The 20,882-nt window shown below is 35.9% G+C and overlaps 1 long non-coding RNA gene across 1 annotated transcript in view; it reads right to left on the bottom strand.

The window, feature by feature from the left end:
• Positions 1-1,774: 1,774 nt before the first annotated feature.
• LOC121821759 (uncharacterized) overlaps positions 1,775-20,882 on the bottom strand; it is a 31,939-nt gene continuing 12,831 nt past the window's right edge. The window contains exon 3 of the long non-coding RNA XR_013043600.1: positions 1,775-2,041. This is a non-coding gene — a long non-coding RNA (uncharacterized LOC121821759). The remainder of the gene's footprint in view (positions 2,042-20,882) is intronic.

Raw genomic sequence — 20,882 nt, 5'->3', positions numbered from 1 at the left:
CAGCTCCCCTGCTCTCATGCCCCCACCCCCCATGCTAGCTCCCCATCTAATGCAGGTGGCAAGGGCGAAAAGGGGGAAGAGCACATTTTCTCGCCCATATTACCACATGGCAGATGAGGGGGGATGGGATCAGAACTCCTGCTCTCACCCCGCTGGGCCTGCTCACCTTTACCCCTGCCAAAATGGTCAGCTCTACTGTGCTGCCCAGGCAAGGTACAGGGTCTGCTCTCCTGAGTGCTGCAGCCAGTGAGGGGCAGAACGCAGTGAGGGGAAGAACCCGCTCCCCTACTTTCATGATTCCAGGGTCAGCTTTCATGCCTGCCACAGGAGGCAAGGAGTGAGGAGAACGAACGGTGGGCAGCTCTCCCTCACCGATGCCACCGAATGACAGACGAGCAGTGTTGTGTGTCCCCATTTTAATGCCCATATGTATCCTCATGGGACCCGAGGATGGACATTCTGATGGTCCCAGCTGATTCAATATGGCGGCTCTGCAGACACGCTCACTAGCAAGGATCTCTTGAACTGAGTATGCTCTGAATCAGAGCTCTGCTTGTGCTTTTTAAACCATTTTTTGCACACCAGTTCTTACAGGTAAAATTCTTTTTTCTTAAGTAATTAAAACTTGGAGCTGTTAAAAAGAAATCTGAATTTTTTTTCCCCCTAACTCTAACATTTTGCATGTTCAGGTAATTTCAATAACAAAGAATCTTTATCTGGACAACACTCACTCATTTTAATTAGCTCACTCATAGGCAAGGAAATCACAACATCCAACTGAAAGGATCTCCATGTGTTTTGTCCCTTGAGAATTAGGAGGCAGAGTCTGTTCTCCCTGCTGCTTGGTGTGCCTTGATTACTATATGTAAATGCATATGTTCAGCAATTGGAACACAACCCAGCACATGCATGGCGAAATTAAATTAAGTCAACACCTGATTTCAATCTAGTTTCATGTTTCCTTTGTAGTAAGAACACATGGATTGCTTAAGTATGCTTTTTCTCTTCTCCAAACTCTATTGAAACTTCATACAATTTCAACTACTTTAAAATATTCCCTCCAGAAATATTTATGTTCTTAATGCTTACATTCTGAGTGCTTTATATGAGTTACATCATTAATATTTAATGATGCTATGTGTGCTCCACGCAATTTCTTCGTTGGGGTTTCAATTTCCTGATCTTAATATTCCAGATTATATATTTTTAAACACATATGCTAAGCATGCAATATTCTTACCAAATTTAACTCAATGCCTTTTTTCATATTTCTCACTTTCTTTGATAAAAGTGCATTTGGAAATTCCTTGAGGTTTTGTTGTTGTTGTTGTTGTTGCTTAAATCAGGGATAGACATGGCCACATCTCTATCATGTGTGCTTCCTGATGTTCCTCTCACTTCATAGCTTGTGACCCTCTCTTGGTTTCTTATGCAATAGGGTACATCTGGAGTTAACCCTGCATATTCCTTACTTATATACAGCACTTGATGATATTCCTGACCACAGATTTGTGCTTCTGTTCTTCTACCTAAATTTGCAGACGTGTTTTGATTTTGCTGTTGCTTTGTTTTTACAGCTGGATTCACAGTACTTATGCTCCATCTTTCTTATAGAAATATTAAATGGTATTGAATTTTAATAGATGGTATGCAGCTAAGGCTCAAATATTAATTATCTAAAACCTTGCAGACTACCCAATCCACTTAGTTTCACTACAAGAAGTGAATACATGTTTGTCAAGGAAGACATAGGAAAAGAATGAATTTCATAACATTTTTCAAGACTGTTAGGATTTAATAGGGTGGACCAAACTGAACTCTGATGCCTGGGTTTTCTATTTGTTGTGTAGTTCTATCATTGCAAATGTTTAAATTTCATATTGAAATGTGGGTTCCATACATTCTTTCTGTGATTCAGGGCAAGATTGTGAATGCTTGTGAATCCTGAAGGTAATATACTGGGATGAAAATTATGCAGATAAATTTCAAAGGCCATTCTTAAAGGCTTCATAGTCTGCCGCTGGCTCTCTTGGGATATTCACTGTGAAAAAAAAAAAAAAACATACATTAAAAAGATACCCAACCGTTTAGACCCCTTGATATTGGAGGTGTCATGTGTAAGTGCCATACTAGTGCCCAGAAAGAGATGACATCTTGTCCTACCATCAGTTGATTGAGTCACCATGGATATACAATTCCTGTAAAACTTCAGGTCATGACTTTTAGTCAGCATTAGTTGATATTTGATTCCTACTGTGGGAAAAACATGAACTACTAAGCCAAGCTCTTCCCAAATTCCTGACTGACAAAATGGGAGAAAATATAAAACAGTTGTTTGAAGTTACTTTGTTTAAAGGCAACTTGTTAAACAGCAAGGCTGGTAGAAGAAATGCTAGAGCCAGGATCAAAACCTTGGTTCCAACTCAGTTTTCATGCTTCCAAGAAACTCACTTTCCATTTTCATGTCTTAATCTCTTGGTTGCAATTAGTAGTAACATCTTAACTTTCCAAAATCAAAATGATTGCATCTATATTTTTATACTTAGAGATTCCAAGATAGATAATCATTACCTTTGCAACTTTAGGCCAAGGTTCAGGGGAGAGTTTTCTAATGTAAGAATTTGGACCCAAAATACTTTCTGCATTCTGTAAGTCATAGAAACTTAGACCAAGAAATCTTTACATAACCATCCATCTCACCTATTCCAACAACAGTGAGAAGTCTATATTAGTCTAATGAAGTTGAATGCTTGTTCTAACTCTAGGAGTCCGTGCATTTATGCTCTTCTAACATTAAGGTTATTGCACACCGACTATAGAATCAAAGGAGGAAGTAGTGTTAGGCCACGGAGCAACTGTGAAAAACAGAATATTGATATGATGTGTAATAGAAAAAAATTAGGAAGATAGCCCCCTTAGAAATGAATAGACAAGACATGATTCAAATAGGGAAATCCATTAAAAATGGATGAGCAAGAGACAGCATTCTCATTATTCTTGTTGTTTCTGTAATGTGAAAGGTGATGCTCAATGCATACTGCCCAACTGTTAACAGTATGTCTGATGAAATTCCAGAATTAGGACAATTATGCAGACATCTACAATGGATCTTTTCTTAAGAGCAAGGTGGGAGTGGGGGTAGTAACCCCTAAATAGGCAAGCTTTCATTGGGATAAATGTATAGTGGAACAATTGCTAATGATTTACCATAAATCACTGCTAATATTTGTCATTGCTCTCTGGTGGGTAATTGAGCACTCTGAGAACAGATATAGAACTAGAGAACTGTAGACTATGTATCTTGAATCTAGTATCGACTTGCTGAGTGACAACAGAAAAGTAACTCAGCTCATGTTGTTTGAGAAATGGGAGGACTTCCACAAGGTGAAACAAACACTTCATATTGTTTATGAAGTTTATGAGAAGATTAATTCATCAATACATAGAAAGATGCAAAGAACACATGCATGATAAACATAGTGAACAAATTATATTAACTACATGTCAGAATAACAATGCTTAAAGATACCTAAAATAGTTAAATTAGACATCTCCTGGCTCATTTTCTTTTCTTTTTTTTTTTGTTATTGTTGTTCTTTTTTTTGTTTCATTTCCTTTTTGTTTGTTTGTTTGTTTTGTTTTGTTTTGTGACAGTCCAGTTATGTAGCCATAGCTTTACTGAAACTCACTACTTAGACCAGGCTGTCCTTGAACACACAGACCCACCCCTCTGTGACTTTGCTGTGTTGGAATTCAAGTGTGATTATAGACATGTGCCACCATACTGGCTTCATTTTCTTTACATTAAAGCCTCTGAATCAACAGTTACAGCTAAACCTTATAGTAAATAATTCACACTCAGTAAATCTGTGCATTAAGCATGATGTTTTCAATTATTTTATCGGGACAGAAGATGTTGATTCCTTATGGTCTGTTTCTGCCCATGCATAAGGCCAGATCAGACCAGATAAAAAAAAATAGATAAATGCAGGTTTACTGGGCATGGCTCCCAGGCAGGTTCACAGGTCCCAAAAAATGGGGCCAGAGAAGTTGCACACCCAGGCTAAGGCAGGGAGGTTTTATAGACCTCAGGAGAGGTTTGATGATCTGCCAGCCAGGAGGAGCTAGGACTGTGCCCAAGTTTGGTCAAAAGTTAGGTCCCTGGGAGGGCACTTGTGTGCCATTCCTTTGTTCAGAGTTTTCTCAGTGTAGATGGGGTTGGGAGAAGTAGAGCAAAATGGGCTTCCCAGTTTGTGCAGGGAGAAGCAGGGGTTCCAACCAAATACTTTATTCCCTCTGTTATTAAAAAATTAATTTACATACGTGTTTTAAAATTTTATAAAGTGGTGAGAATTGTTTTCCAGTAGACCCATAAAATTATAAACAAAAATTGATTTATAAATTACCATAGCACATTTTCCAAATACAATCTAATATATATCATAAATATTGTAACATAAAATATAGAGGTGACATGTGTTGGTAAAATATAAAACATTATCAATTAGGAAATAAAAATGGAAATCAATTTACTTTAAGATATGCAAAGAGTAAATTGTGTTTCTTTTTCTTACAAGTTCTATTTTGGCCCATTTTAGCCTAGAATTTATCACAGAATTCTCATAGATGAATGCATTTCTTGGCCCTTAACAGAGTAGGCTCTTTCTGTAGCAAATGGCAAATAAAATACAAAGATCTCTCAACTGGTCAACATGCAGAAAATAAAACACTAGAATTCATATCCCTAAATGGGACATTCCTATCACATCCTTCCTCCAAGGCTCAGGGACCATGGAGGAAGAGAAAGCAGAAAGATTCTAAGAGCCAGACACAATAGATTATTAAAAGGTGTGTTTTCGGACCACACAAGGGAAGTTATACATATACATTCACAGTGATTATGACAGCATGCACAAGACCTGTGCAAGTATATATAGCACAGAGGTGTAAGTGGAGGCTTTTCTCTGTCCCACCCTGTCTTGCAGCCATTTCCAAATAATCACTCAGAGGCTTATATTAATTACAAATGTTTTGACTGATGGCTCAGGCTTATTACTAGTTAGCTCTTACATTTAAATTAACCTATATTTCTTATCTATACTTTGTCACATGGTTTGTGGCTTGCTTCGTCTGTGGCTGGCTGGCATCTACTGATTCCTTCCTTCCTTCTCTCTGTCTCCCTGTTTGGCTTTCCAACCCAGCCTTATTCTGCCTACCTATAGGCCAAATCAGCTTTTATTATCAACCAATGAGAGCAACACATATTCACAGCATGTAGAAGGATCCTCCCACAGCACAGAGGTTCAGAATTGAGCCTGAAGTTCTACACCTAGCAGAGCTGAACTGGCTTTAACACCAGGTGGGGAAGGGGAAATCAGTTTTCTTTTAGAGTATGACCCTAGTAGATCAACTATTCTCCAGGTGTGCCCACACCCAAAAGTATTTGAGCAATACAAATTGGCCTGGACTAGTTAAAAAAGAATGAGAGAGGAAAACAAAAACATAAAAACAAGCATGAAATATACTGGGTAGGGACCTGGGATTGATCTAGGAGAAGTTGATGAAGGGGAAATATATAAATATGATTGAAATTCACTGTATAAATTTCTCAAATAGTAAAATATTATTTAAAAATATTAATCATCAGAAACATGAAATCTACCTTTTATATTTTTCTAAAGATAAACCCAAAATGATAGTACTATTGTTAGCAAGGAAGAAAATATCTACAAGTATTGAGACAATCATAAAATACTAAATTTATTTTACATGCTACTTCAAAAATAGAAATAACTTTTATTTCAACCCAACTGGAGATCTATATGATGAAAGTACTTGCTTTGTGTTAAAATTAAAAGCTGCTCATCAGGGGAAGTGTTGTTTAAAATAGTGTTTTGTTTGCTTCATTTTAACATGTGATGTCAGTAATTTAATATCTGAGACTACTTTGCAATCTCATAGGCATGTTCTAAATTATTTTCCAAGTTTATGCTTTTTTTTTTCTTTTTTTCTTTTTTTTAATGAAACTTTGTGAGGCCAGTGTTCTGTAGAATGCTGTGTGAACAAAGTTTGGAAGCAACTATTCTACACAGCAAATGCACAGCAAAGCTACAGATGAGATTTATCCAGTCCTCCTATCCTGTCACTGATAAATGGATCCCATTGCTTCTTCTCAGTGATTCTAGAATTTTACCATCTTGTTTTCCAGTTGTGAAGCATGTTCAGTAAAAGATGACGTTAAGCTCCTCTTTCTTCTAAAATTACATACTATATGAAAAGCAAACTAACACTTTAATATGTCAGGTTGTTAAATGGCAAAAAAAAAAAAAACAATATTAGAAAACTATAAATGCTTCAACCAACCTTAAAACTCAGTTCTCCCTTGAGATAAAAAAAAAAATCGAGTTGGCTGTTTGAATCCTGGGACTTATGCAGGGACACTTGGCTCGGTCTGGGAGGGGGGAATGGACCTGCCTGGACTGAGTCTACCAGGTCAACCCCGGTCCTCGGGGGAGACCTTGATCTGGAGGAGGTGGGAATGGGGGAATGGGGGGTGGGCTGGGGGGAGGGGTGGGCGAGAGGGGGAGAACAGGGGATTCTGTGGCTGTTATGTTGAACTGAATGGTGTTATAAAATAATAATAATAATAATAATAATAATAATAATAATAATAATAAAAAAAAAACCAAAAAAAAAAAAATCTTCAGAATGAGTGACTTTCTAAAATTTTACATAAATAAAATTTGATAGAAACAAGCAATGTATATTAATATATGAACTAGTTGAAATAGCAGAATTCCACATCTCATTATACTAGGAAATTATTATAATTACTAAATATTTATATTCCAATTTATAATGTTATTTACATAAAATTTTGATTGCTTAGCAAAACATAAACAGAGACAACAAAACTAACTTTTGTCACTCAATAAATCTGTATATGTTGATCAAATGAAGAAAGTTACCTATATAATATTCCTTTATTCTTGGCAGTTATTCAATAAAAATAGCATTTATAATTTTGACTTTCAGTGCATTGATTTTTTTCTAAATTTACTGTACTAAGGTACAAAGTACCCAACAAAACTCAGGATTATGAGAATCTCATCAGAAACATTTTCCTCTTTAAGTATGGCCCCTACCTTGGTTTTATGTTACTACTCCATAGCAACCCACAAACAAACTCATCTTTTCTTGGTGATCAAATTATTTATTTATCTCTGCTTATTAGATGGTATGATGCACAAAAATATGTTAGAACCAGGATGTGAGAGATCATGTGTTGATGATTCCCACATGATCATGATCATAATGATGAAGAAGATGATGATGATTCTACTCAAAGACCTTGATTTATTTAGTGAAAGTGTTGAAGTATGTCAACCTAACTCATTGGCCATCTGTAAAATTCAGTATTCTATGCTTGATCTATGTTGGCTTATTATATAAACTATAAATGATGATTGCAAAGGGAAGTATGATACTAAACATAAGACAAAAGGACACTATATTTTAGTTAACAAATACTTATTATTGTGCTTATAATCTCCGTTCAATGGTTTCTTTATGCTCTTTAAGATGTCATCTGGACAATAAGCTCTTCATCTGTAATCCATTTGTTGTCCCTGGTCATAGTAGAAGAAATCCCTTTAAAAATTCACCCAGATCTTTTATTATGTGTTGATGATGAATAAGCTCTCTTACTCTGCACAGAAGGTACATGTTGTTTTACCTGATGTTATCTAGCTTTAGAAAACATCGGCTAGCTAAGACATTCATCTCTTCTACTGTCTAGTGCCTCAACACCATTATTATCTTCTCCATTTTTGGCATGGCCATCTTCCATTGTCTAATAAGTACTGGAAGCTTCCAAGGAAGGTTATGGTCATTTATTAACATGGACTTTATGCCACTTAGTATTGTCCATATTTATATTTAATTCAGAGCTATCTATAATAAATATGGTGATATGAAATTATGACCAAAGTACAGCCATCTTTTCATGTGTCAGCAACATAATGTTTTGCTTCATTGCTTCTTAGTCAGTATTATACTGAAAGAATAAACTAGACACAATTCCACAATAAAACATATTCATATTTTCTCCATTGGGGGGGGTCCATTAAGTAGATGTGAAGTTTAGTTGGCTGAACATTACAAACTGACACTAGATAATAAATCCCAGATCTGACTTGGAGTTATTGTCATCCTCACCCCCCTGCCTTTCACCGTGCGTTGTTCAGAAGATCTACCCATTTAAAGTGCCAATGGAAAATGCAGCCTCTCATCATGGCAGTGCCCTTATTTTTCAAGAGGATGATGATTAATCAATTATGAATTTATGAGAAAGAAACACCTGGCACACTTCCATAAACAAATAGGTTTCCTGTGGTTTTAAGAACAGCTGAGGATATTTCAAAGGGTCAGGGAGATCTGTGAGTAAAACGGTCTTCACAGTTTGACTTCCCCCACATGCCTGTCTCTCATAAATATGCACCACCAATACCCATTTATGTATGTACTTACTTGTTTATTATTTATTTATTTATTCATTCATTTATTTATTTATTTAGCAGGCAATTTGTCAAAGGCTGTAATGAGACAAAGAATATAAAGGAAAATAAGATTTTTTTTAGTAACACCACAAGCATATTGAAAAAGATATAAAATACATATCTCAATCATAATTGTTAGCCCCCACAATGAAAACAACATTCGACTGGAAGTTTTGTGAAGAAGAAATATTGCAAAGGAGGTAGGTCATTTCATGCCTTCAATAGCAACAGTTGGTGCAGGGTGTAAGCCCCTTATAATGATGATCCCAAGTATTTTGTTGTTGTTGTTGTTGTTATTCTTTTGAGACAGGGTTTCTCTGTGTAGTTTTGGTGCCTGTCCTGGATCTTGCTCTGTAGATTAGACTGGCCTTCAACTCACAGAGATCTGCCTGGCACTACCTCCCCAGTGCTGGGATTAAAGGCGTGCTCCACCTCTGCCCAGCTCTCTCAAGTGTCTTTAGCAGCGATTCCTGACCCCCTTTCTTGCACTTAACTCACTTCTGAGGAAAATTCTGTTGGTATGCTTCCACATTTGAAGGTGCTTCAATTGTAGACAAATACTATGATGCTTTTGCTACCACCTGATAGAGCCTATATGTTCCTGCCTCATTTTCTTTAATTATAGATTTCTTTCATGTGGTAGGATTCACAGCATATGCTACCCAATACTACAAGACTGTGTTATTTTATAAAGTACCTACATGTCCACAGTGAAACACTAGACAGTGTGAAAGTTAACTAAATAGTAACAGTTCAGATACGGAAACAGAGTGAAAATACTTTATTTTTTTATAGACTGTGTTTTGATAAACTGATTATATGCTTAGGTGATAATAGTTAAAATATTATGGTTAAATATCTTGTTAAAATTAATGTTACTTGCTATTTTGTTCTTTTCAATGTGGCCACTAAAACCTTTAAATCACATCTGTAATGAACGTCATATTTCGTTTGGATAGCATTGCTTCTATAATTCCAGATTCATTCAAGGTTTGCTTCCTTTACTGATGTTTACACTCTGAAGAAGCCTTTGTTCCCAAACAGACTGAATTCCAACATAGTTCTTCAATAATGAAACTAAGCAAACTGCAAAATTACGCTTACTAGCCATAAAATGTAAGTTCAAGTTAAGGTCTACCTTCATTTTTAAGTGTTTAAGTAGCAGCATTATTCAAATTTAAAGGAGCTGTCTTCCTCTCAGGCCTGGCATGGATCAAAGCCATTGTCTAAAATCATTATGTGCTTTCTGTAAACCTTTCAATTTCCTTAAACAAAAGTTACAAAATGACAGGAAGATGCCTAAGAGAAATGGGGGGAAATATACAAAATAAGTAAACGCTGTATCTTTTTAAATTTAAAGGACATATTAATTTTATAGATAGGCACTTTCTTACTTCTTGAAAATGATTAATGTAACAATGCTGACTATTAATGCTTACTTTGGAAAACATAATCCTCACTCTAAAAGGGTAGTAAGCAAATATTCATCATATCCACGCATATCACATATGGCCCTCAACATGCTCTGCTCATCAGACAGTTAAAGCTGTCCCCAAGCACATGGTGTTTAGAAAATGAGCATTTTTTTTCTGAGTTAGACACCATCAAGGCATCCAACAGAAGTACTTTGGGTTCTGTGAGCTTGATTCCTAAGCTTTATAGGTGGACCTATACGGTGATACTCACATTATCATTTGAAATTTTCTTGCTTTTAATTTGTAATAGTGTTTACAATCCACAATAAAATGCTCATGACTTGGACAGAAAGACAACATTTTCTCAAGATTATGTCCATTTGTCAATAAGCAGTAATGTATAGTAAGGCATACAAGGGGTTAAACTCTCCCACTCTCCCAACTGGATTTAGATTCCAGTTCTCTGAGGACAAACAGGTGTCTTTTCCAACAAAGGACCATTTATCTACAAGGCCTTTACATTCAGGGTCAAGAGAGAGAACAAGCACAGAGGATATAAGTCAGCCTCACAGTATCTCAAGGACAAACCCAGCAGCCACCTTCTAAGTCATGTCCAAGCTTGTGCAGATGTGTCCAAAAATGATAAGACTAAACCTCAGCCAATTAGAAATACAATAATGTAACTGCTGCTTGCTTAACCAATTCTGTAGATGACCCAGTGCTTGTTAATGAAATTGAATTTTCTATACACTGATCTCTAAGATCCCTTCTAACTGTACTCTGTTCCCTCCAGCTCTGTTGAGTTATCAGAGTAGTACACTGATCATAGTGGCCAATGCCTAGTGATTACTAGGTACGATGAGATGATATAATTATCATGCCATAGTCATCTGCTGAAGTGGGCACTACTAGCTAATACCAGGGGATCCAATCATTTCCCATTTTCACTAATAAGAATCTGTGTCCTTAACAGTCAATGACTTATATTTAAATCAACCAATGACCCAAAGAAATTGAAATTAAAGCAATAACGAGATGAGCTTGAAATGTTTCTGTATGCACATTGTTTTGCTCTAAAGTTCCTAGCATTGTCAGCCTACGTGAACATTCTGGGACACAAAAAATTCTGTGTGTCTCTACTCTGCTAGAGATAAGACACCATATAACCAACATAATGGTAAAGGTAAAAAGATTTTAGAGAAAAGACAAATTTTTAAAATCACATATCTACTTCACAAAAACGCACTGCTTCTGTGTAATGAGGAATGAAATGTGATGGATGAAATGCCATGGCCAAAGCTTTCAATCAATAAGACCACACAGCATTATTCACACCCTCATTATATCTGCCTCGAAGGTCTATATTGTAAGGTACGCTCTATTCTTTTCTTATATTTTTTTCTTGCTTATTTTCTTGAGAAATGGAACTGTGATTTCAAGAAGGCCTATGTGCTTGAATTCTCCCAAGGCTGATCCATCAGATATATTAGATAGGTTTTATTCTTTCTTTCCATATATTAGCTTTTTTTTAAAAAAAAAATTTGGGCTTAATGACACAATTTCCATATGTAGATGTCTTACCTTTCTGCTCGGTCTTCGGTGCTCCTTCATTAACATATGCCATTCCTGAATCATTATTTGGATCTCATTATCTGTGAAGGGCTTCAATATGAGGATTTTTTTTTTTCAAGACTAATGGTGTTTTAAAATCTTCTGGCACACTGAATTTTCTTCTGCGAAAGAAACTTCTGTCTCTGAGTCTTATATTCTCACATAAATATCATATATCATTTTGATATTTGTAGATGACAGGGGTTACATTTTGACAATGATTGAATAGATATACCAAATGAGCATTCTAAGGAAACAAACATTGCAACTGGGAGAAGAATACAAAGAAACTGGATTTATTCAGTCTTTGAGAAATTCAGAGTTGGAGAACAAAATAACATGATTTGTGTGCTTCCCAGTCAAACGCCAAGGTTGTGAATTTTGCACTGAAAGATATTGTTAATGAAAAGTATGAAGAAATATTGCTTTCATTTCCTTGGCTTGGTACAAATATACACCTTTTTAATAGTAATCAAATGATTTAGTTATTATTTCAGTAGGTCTTGGAGTTGTTGAATAATTGAGCAATGTGTACATATATTTATATTCTAAAACACAAGGCAATTCACATCATTATCTCTTCATTGGAATGAGACAACTTTATTCAGTAGGTATTGTAGCTGAAGTTTTCCTGGTCTTGCTTGCCTCCTGTGGCCCTATGACTGCTTGGACACAAGTAAACACACAGAGGCTTATATTAATTAAAACTGTTTGGCCATTAGCTCAGGCTAACAATTGACTACTTACACTTAAACTAACCCATAATTCTTATTTATGTTTAGCCACATAGCTTAGTACCTTTTCTCAGTTCTGCCTTCACATCTTGCTTCCTCTATGTCTGGCTTGTGACTCCTGACTCTTCCCAGAATTCTCTTCTCAGCTTGCCCCACCTATACTTTCTGGCTGGCTACTGGCCATTCAACACTTCATTTATTAACCAATTAGAGCAACACATTCGCAGGATACAGAGCAATATCCACAGCAAGTTATAGCATACAACTTATGTTGTCACTCTAGAGTCTTGGTTTCTAATTTAGATATTAGACTAGTGCTAATAATGTAACTCGTATCAACTGAACCTGTTACTAATAGAACAACTAATGTATTATATTGTCTGCTTTTTAATTACTAAAATGGTTTAGAATCCCAGAACATCAGAATTGGTCAAAAGATTATATTTTAGTTCTTTAAAAAGTTACTCTTTCTTAAAAATATGTTATACATTGACTTAATTCATAATGAATCTCAATTTAAATCTATTTTTCAAAAAAATAAGTTTTTAAAATATTGATTAAATTTTAAAATATTGAATAAATAATTATTTAAAAATAGTTATTTTAAATTTGTGTAGCCCCTCGAAAATCTATCAAATGTCCTATTGTGATCCATAATAATGATAAGGGATAGGAAAGGAGTTCAGTTTAATAGCAGACAAGTAGAAGGGCTTATCTAGTTATGAAGAAAGAAAAATTATTTTGATATGATATCAACTTACAAGTTCAAAAGACAATGTATTTTATGGCAATTTGTATTTCTGACTTATTTTGCATTTATAATATAAATAGGAAAATATTATATTATAATACCCTACTTTTCCCTTAAGAATTAGTAGTTATAAACATAAATACTTCTACTTGTGGCTGAAGATGTGATGAATAGTGTCAGTGAGATGGCTCACATGGTAAAGCACATACAACACAAGTCTGTGCGGAATCCTGGGAAGCTGCAATGGAAGGGGAGAACAGGATTCGCACGTTTGCTCTAACCTCCGCATGCATGCGGACTGTGGCGTGTGCATGCCCGCCTTCATACCTACACATTACACACACTCACGCAATAGGGTTAAACAAAATTTATAACTTTGAATACTATTTCACTACTAAAAACTGTTTAGTCTGAAGACCCATTTTATATGAGAAGATATGATATTATTTAATCCAAAGGATCTTTGGAATACAGTGGGCTTACTTTGGTATAGTTTTGCTGCTGAGACCAAATTATGGCATAAAACAGCAGAAGAACCCAAAGTTCACCCAAACATTATTTCTTTAAAATGAGGAAAGTCTCTAAATCTTATTATGGCTATTAGATTAGGAAACAAATTTTATCATGTCTACATGTGGTTATGTATATAATTTCTTTGAATACCAAGTACTTAAACAAACACATATGACAATAGAAATAGCTTTATTGCTTTGGACAGGCTTATTACCATTCTGCATCTGGAATTTATATGCAATTACTTGCTCATAAAGATGACAATAAAGAAACATTATTTATTTTAAACTTTAAAAGGTTTCCTGGTTATTTCCTCCATACATTTAAAAATTTGCCCACAAAATATCAAAATATTTTTTTTTTATTTTTTTTTTATTTTTTTTTTTTTTTGGTTTTTCGAGACAGGGTTTCTCTGTGTAGCTTTGCGCCTTTCCTGGGACTCACTTGGTAGCCCAGGCTGGCCTCGAACTCACAAAGATCCGCCTGCCTCTGCCTCCCGAGTGCTGGGATTAAAGGCGTGCGCCACCACCGCCCGGCTCAAAATATCAAAATATTAATGGGCAGAAAATTTATAAGTAAAATTTAAATTTTTTATATATTTACTTTTCTTCCAAGTTTATTGTCTATAGTAATGGATAACATGGCTTTACCATAAGTGTATATAAAATGCTGAATATAAAACTTATTAATATCACAGGTTTCATTCTTTAGAATCAATGTAACTTAGTTGCAACTTAGCATTAACATCTTTTCAGATAGAAGTATTGATGGAAATTATTGATGTTTTGATAAAGTCCATTTTGTGGAGTACATTGAGTCTATTTAATTATCTAGTCATATTACATCTCTAGATTACTTTTGAAACTTAAGAATCTAACTTAAAAGAAATCTAAAATTTGGATAGGACAATTTTTACTGTAGTAATAAAAAGAAGAATAAATTATGTGTCTGTGTTATGGTTTATAGTTGCTATTACTTCTGGGGGCGGGGGAAGAGTGTTGCTCAGATTATCAGGTCAATTAAAAGGAAGATCAAAATAAGTCACATGCATGGAAGATGTGTAGCGCAAGGAAGCATCCTTGCTACCCACTAGAATCATCCTTCTAGTGAATGAAATGCTTCCTATCCTTTAGGGGAAGATGCAACTAAGCACTTGCAGTTTTTTTCTTATGATCAATATAAAGAACTGATTCCTTTGGCATCACGTTGGAAGAGTGATGCTTTTCACACAGTAAATGAAAAGTAAGTATATTGCTTTCTAAGCCAAAGAAGGAGTGTTAAAGTGTACACCCAATTTTTAATATATAGCATCGATAAAAGAGTAAAATACAGAGATGTAATTCTGGGGGAGGATCATGATATTAAATTTGACTACACTGTTTCTTCCAACATTTCCAATAACCTTAGGGAAACTTTCATCTCCAATAGCAAATTATAATATTAATATAAAATTATAATATTCAGGAAAGATTCCTGGCGGCCACTTACCAGCTGCCCTTTCCCTGTGGATTTACATATCCTGTTGATGTATTATAGGATAACCACTTTACAGCTAACTAGTTCAGAGTATCCTGTTAAACATGAATACCTTATTCATTTCTAGAGAGCCACACTAACATTCCTTTAGTTTTGCAATATAATCCTTAATTAGAAATGAAGTTTGATTGTTTTAACTACAAAACATAAAAGAGCCCTGCACTACATCAAGACCTTTAATGGAAACTAATGGAATTTTTGGCATAAAATGGTAGAATTAATTAGATCCAGCAATGCACACTGTTTAACTGCTAGCCTGCCATTTTACACTGATTTGAAGTCATACATACTTAACAAAAGACATCGAGTTGATTGCACAAAGGGGCTGAAGACTCTTTTCACATTCATTGTGTAAGTTATTATCCTCTGCGAAAAGATTATTGACTTTTTGTAAGAAGATATTATGGAGAGAAATGATTGCTACCAGGATGACTTAGAATTATGTATGAGATAAGTAATAACTCTAATTTCTCATCTGCTGAATAAATGGCTTTAATTTTAAAATACTAGGTACTGCATATGAGATTTCTGCTGAATTGAGCGGAATTTCCAGACCTGGCTTTGAAATGTTATGGACAGTAGAAGCGAAACAAAACAAAACCTCATATGTATACATTAACTAAATATCCTACATTGTTAATGCTATTTCTTAAATCTTATATTTTCTTAAAATTAATCTGAAAAATATACACATATGTTGCTATCTCTATGGGAAAGAATTTAATACATTTATGAGGAAGTGACAATAGTTTAATTAATATGGAGAAAAATACTAGGTACAGCTAAGTTACGATTCTAAAATTTTCTTGTACATTTTCTCACAAGAAGTTTTTCCCCCCTTGTGATTTTCTATAACCAAGTGATTCAAATTTGCCTTATTACAACACTTATTACAAAACATTGATTTGAGGGTTCCCCAGGTATACTTTAGGGCAAGCAAATTTGTTAATTCCCATTGTAAAGGCGAGCATCTCCCTACATATAATTGCATCCCTTGTATTAGATAAGGTTATGCCTTGTCTAATGTGAAAACAATGAGTTCTCAGAGAAAGATCATAAAAGGGGTTGTGACTTGTCAGTATGAAGCAATTAATGAGGGTTGTCTCTTCTATCTGCCATATTCCCTAGTGTAGAAAACATATAACCCATAGACCCTTAAATATATGTTCATGTATACATGCACATACATGTATATACATGTTTATAACATATACATCTTTACCTCTATGAATAGAAAGAAGGGACCCACATAAATATGGTAGTTATAGTTACTATTTGTTGATTGTCTGTGGTGATATTGTGTTCCTCAAAATATTGTGCGCCCTAATAAACTTATCTGGGGTCAGAGAACAGAACAGCCAATAGATACTGAGGCCAGAAAATGATGGTACTCACACCTTCAATCCTAGCATTCCAGAGGCAGAAATCCATCCAGATCTCTATGAGTTTAAAGCCACACTAGAAACAGCCAGGCATGGTGACTCACGCCTTTAATCCCAGGAAGTAATGGCAGAAAGCAGAAAGGTATATATGAGGGGTGAGGACCAGGAACTAGGTTGGTTAAGCTTTTATGTTTTTGAGCAGCACAGTTCAGCTGAGAGGCATCCAGTCTGAGGGAGGAAACAGAATCAGCTGAGGAATTGGCAAGGTGAGGTGACTGTGGCTTGTTCTGTTTCTCTGATCATTCAGCATTTACCCCAATACATGACCCTGGGTTTGTTTTTATTAATAAGAAATTTTAAGATTCTTGCTACATCTGTCTTACTGATTTTCCTTGGAAATATTTTTTGCATATATAAGTTTCCTTTTATTTTGTGGATCCTTAGTATTCTTTAGGGCTGGAGAGGAAGCACAGTGGTTAAGAACACTGATTGTCCTTCCGGAGGACCCAGGTTTGATTCCCAATACCAACATTGTGGCTCACTACCATCTGTATCTCCTTCTAGGGGATTCATGCCCTCTAGGGCATTCTGGCCTCAAGAGGCACTAGGCAGCATGTGTGCATAGACATAATGGAGGCAAAATACCCACATGCATAAGAGAAAGTACACTTTTAATTTAATTTGAATTAACACACAAAATCACAAAATTGTATACACTTAATAGGGTACCATGAAGTATCTCGATACATGCAAGTATTACTTAGATAAAGCATACGTATCTTCTCAAACCTTTATTACATCTTCAGTGTAAGACATAATTCAAAATAATTTATTCTCACTTTTTGAGATACACATCAAACAATTCCTATCTACTGTCATTGACTGCACAATATCTAACTTTATTCCTATATATGACTTAGTACCAATTGGGCAAACATTCTACATACTGGCTCTCCCCAGCCTCTGGAGGCCACTGCTTTCCTTTCCATACTCATGAAAAATATTTTACATATTTCACATAAATGAATCATGGTGTTTGAATGAGAAGTGTCCCTCATAGTCTCAAACATTTGAATACTTGGTCACCACTTGGTGGTGGTGCTTGTGGTGGCTCAGGAGGCGTGGCCTTGTTAGATGGCATATGGCCCTAGAGCAGGCTTTTGTAGTTTAAAACCTAACACAATTCCCAGTGGTCCTCTCTGCTTCCTATGTGTGGTTTGAGATATGAGCTCATAGCTATTCCTTCTACCATATATACACTCCACTACCAAGATGGAGTCTTATCCCCATGGAAAGAAAAGGTTTTCTTCTATAAGTTACCTTGCTCATGGTGTTTTTGACAGCAATAGTAACTAATATAAGAAAAGTAACTAATATAAATGTCAATCCATACTTGCCTTTCTGTGCTTGACTTACTCTGCTTACCATACTCTTTTTGTGTGATTCTGATATGCAAGATCCAGTAACCACATTTTAATTGAACAAATAGTACTAATCCCATAACGTCATACCAATCTTGTAACTTCAGTGGGTGGAAGTAATTCTACAAAGTGAAAACTGCGTGGGAGCCCTTCACATCACACAGTGCCGTTTGAATAACAGAAGAGCTTCATGGCCAGTGACCAATCTTGTCTTTGAAAACCTGGTCATTATGCTCACAATATTCTATGGGATGATGTCTTTTCGCATGCTGTGAGTATATGTTGTTCCCATTGGTTAATAAATAAGCTGCTTTGACCTATGGCAAGGCAGCTTAGAGGCAGGTGGGAAATCCAAGCAGAGATACAGAAAAGAGAAAGGTGGAATAAGAAAGACACCAGCCCGACACCCAAGGAGCAACAAGACGCCAGCAGACCGGTATCGCCACAGCCACATGGCAATATATAGATTAATAGAAATGGGTTAATTTAAGATGAAAGAACTAGCTAGCAAGAAGCCTGAGTCATAGGCCATACAGTTTGTAATTAATGTACGTCTCTGTGTGTTTACTTGGGTCCAAGCAACTGCAGAACCGGGCAGGACACAGAAAAACTTCCAGCTGTAATATTCAGTACTCACACAGATACGGTTTTCAACTATTTATGTTGATCCCTCATGCTACCAATAACCTGCAACATTTGCAGTAGAAGGGACTGGTCAACAAAGATGGAAAGGCAACAAAGAAATTTAGAAATTTCTGTTTGGAAAGGAGACAGAGTTTAAAATACCAAGAAGGATGGACATAAATTTGGAAATTCTTTGAACTAATTCTAACAGCCTCTCCATGTCCTCACAGTCACCAAACACCGTTGTATCCCAATATGTTCCTGGTATTTTTTTCTTCCTCTGCCCACTTTGGCTTAACTTCATTTCCTTTTCAAATTCCAGTGGGTTCTCTTTCTCACTGAACCTCCTCTTTTACATACAGAATTTCTAAATCTAGGTCCTTCCTTGTTAGTAGTTCCTACACTAATAATTTTATGTTTAGAAAGTTATCATTTAATAATTTCTGCCAGTCACTTTTAGCACTTCTTCTAAGACGTTTTGTAAATGATATGCAAAGAAGATACTTGTCATTATTATTGTTGTTGTTGTTATTTTGGTGTTTTGAGACAGGATTTTTCTGTGTAACATTCCTGGCTGTTCTGGAACTCACTTTGTAGAACAAACTGACCTCAAATTCACAGAGATTAACCTACCTCTGCCTCCCAAGTGCTGGTATTAAAGACATGTACCATCACCATCTGGCTGCCATTATTTTTTAAATGTCTGGTTTTTGGTAAAGATTTCTACTTAATGACCAATAACCTTTTATTAGGACTGAGGAATACTTGTTAATAACTGAGAATATTCCTGGTTCACATAAAAGCCATGCTCAGATGATTGACTATTAATTGGTAGTAGGGCCATTTTGAAGTATAAGAAATGTCGCCATTTGGAGGCACTGTTGTGAAAAGATTGGAATCTTTAGGACATGTGCCAAAGACTGGCAGAAGTAGACCACTGGGGGGTAGGATGGACTATTGTCCTGTGTATATGTGTGTGTGTGTGTGTGTGTGTGTGTGTGTGTGTGTGTGTGTGTGTGCACTTATCAAGTCCAATAAGTGTTGTCCATATGTGTGTCCATATGTGGAGGACCACCTACTGGAGCAAAGGAAACATACCAGTAACCATACCCTGAAAGAAGGATGGATAACTCTCCTTTCCTGGGGGTAGACATATCTGATTACAGCCTGGCCCACTTCTGGCTCTGTGCTTTCTTGTCTGCCAAAATGTAAGATGTGGCACTTTCAAGCCCCTGCTGCCCCAGATCAAGCCACTCTATCATGTCTTCCTTCTCAGTAAGAACTGAGTCCATGAAATCCTGCCCCCAGTATAAATCCTTCCCTTAAAGTTTTTTATTTTGTTTTTGGTTTTGTTTTGTTTTTTTTATTAATTGAGGGTTTTGTTTTTGTTTTTGTTTTTGTTTTTTGTCTTGGATCTTTTTGTTGCCACAGCAGGAAAATAATGCAAATGGTTTCTAAGAAGGAGTTCAGTTGAATTCACTAGCAGTGAATTAGGCATTGGGTCTTAATCAAGTTCCTTTTCAGTTACCTTTGTGACTTTGTGTATATGCACTATTTCTATCAACAGGGACAGAGAGTCAGAGAAGTAGACCCCAACTCCTTTATTCATTTAAACAAAATCAGACAGCAAAAGAGTCACAATTTCATTTGCCATGTATTCTTTTATCTAGCATGTATTTTTCCCCAATTTGTATCTTACCCATGCATACATAATAATGGAAATTAGTCTTTTATCTGACATAGGTAAACTTTAACTTTTAATTAACATTGCTGTAGGCAAGGCATCAGTAAACTTTTTAGAAAGGGTGGAATTGTAAAGACTTGGGGACTGTTGACAAGATAGCATGCCATATTGACCCAGTTGTACAGTTGCATGAAAACAGCTATGTTTAATATATTGGGGAACTCAGGTAGAAATATTACCTCCAAAATTACATCTGGAAATTGTATATAGTATTTCATGAATTAAAATTAACACACAAAGGAATGGGTTTCATTGTGGTGTTTTCGTGTATAGCATGTTTTTGTGTATCCTTTTCTACATTCCCCCACGTGTCCTCCTGCCCACTCCTGGTGGTCATCTTCCTCTGCCTAATGTCATTCTTATTTACATGTCTCATGCACTTTCATCCACTTTTCCTTTGAGTCACTTAAGATCTTCCTTCCCCCATCCCGTCCTCTTCTTTTACGTAATTTTACATGTCACAAAGTGATGCTCCCTAAACTATTCGTCTATTTCTTTGCAATAAGAATAGTATTTTTACTACAGCGCTGAGAATCAGAACCAGGACATTGCTTATGTATGTCAGGCAGGCACCATAAGACTGTGTTTCATTC

Source organism: Peromyscus maniculatus, chromosome 12 (genome assembly GCF_049852395.1).
Source record: "Peromyscus maniculatus bairdii isolate BWxNUB_F1_BW_parent chromosome 12, HU_Pman_BW_mat_3.1, whole genome shotgun sequence".
NCBI classification, from domain to species: Eukaryota; Metazoa; Chordata; class Mammalia; order Rodentia; family Cricetidae; genus Peromyscus; species Peromyscus maniculatus.
Note: the sequence above shows the minus strand (reverse complement) of the source record. Positions and strands in the feature narration are given on the sequence as shown.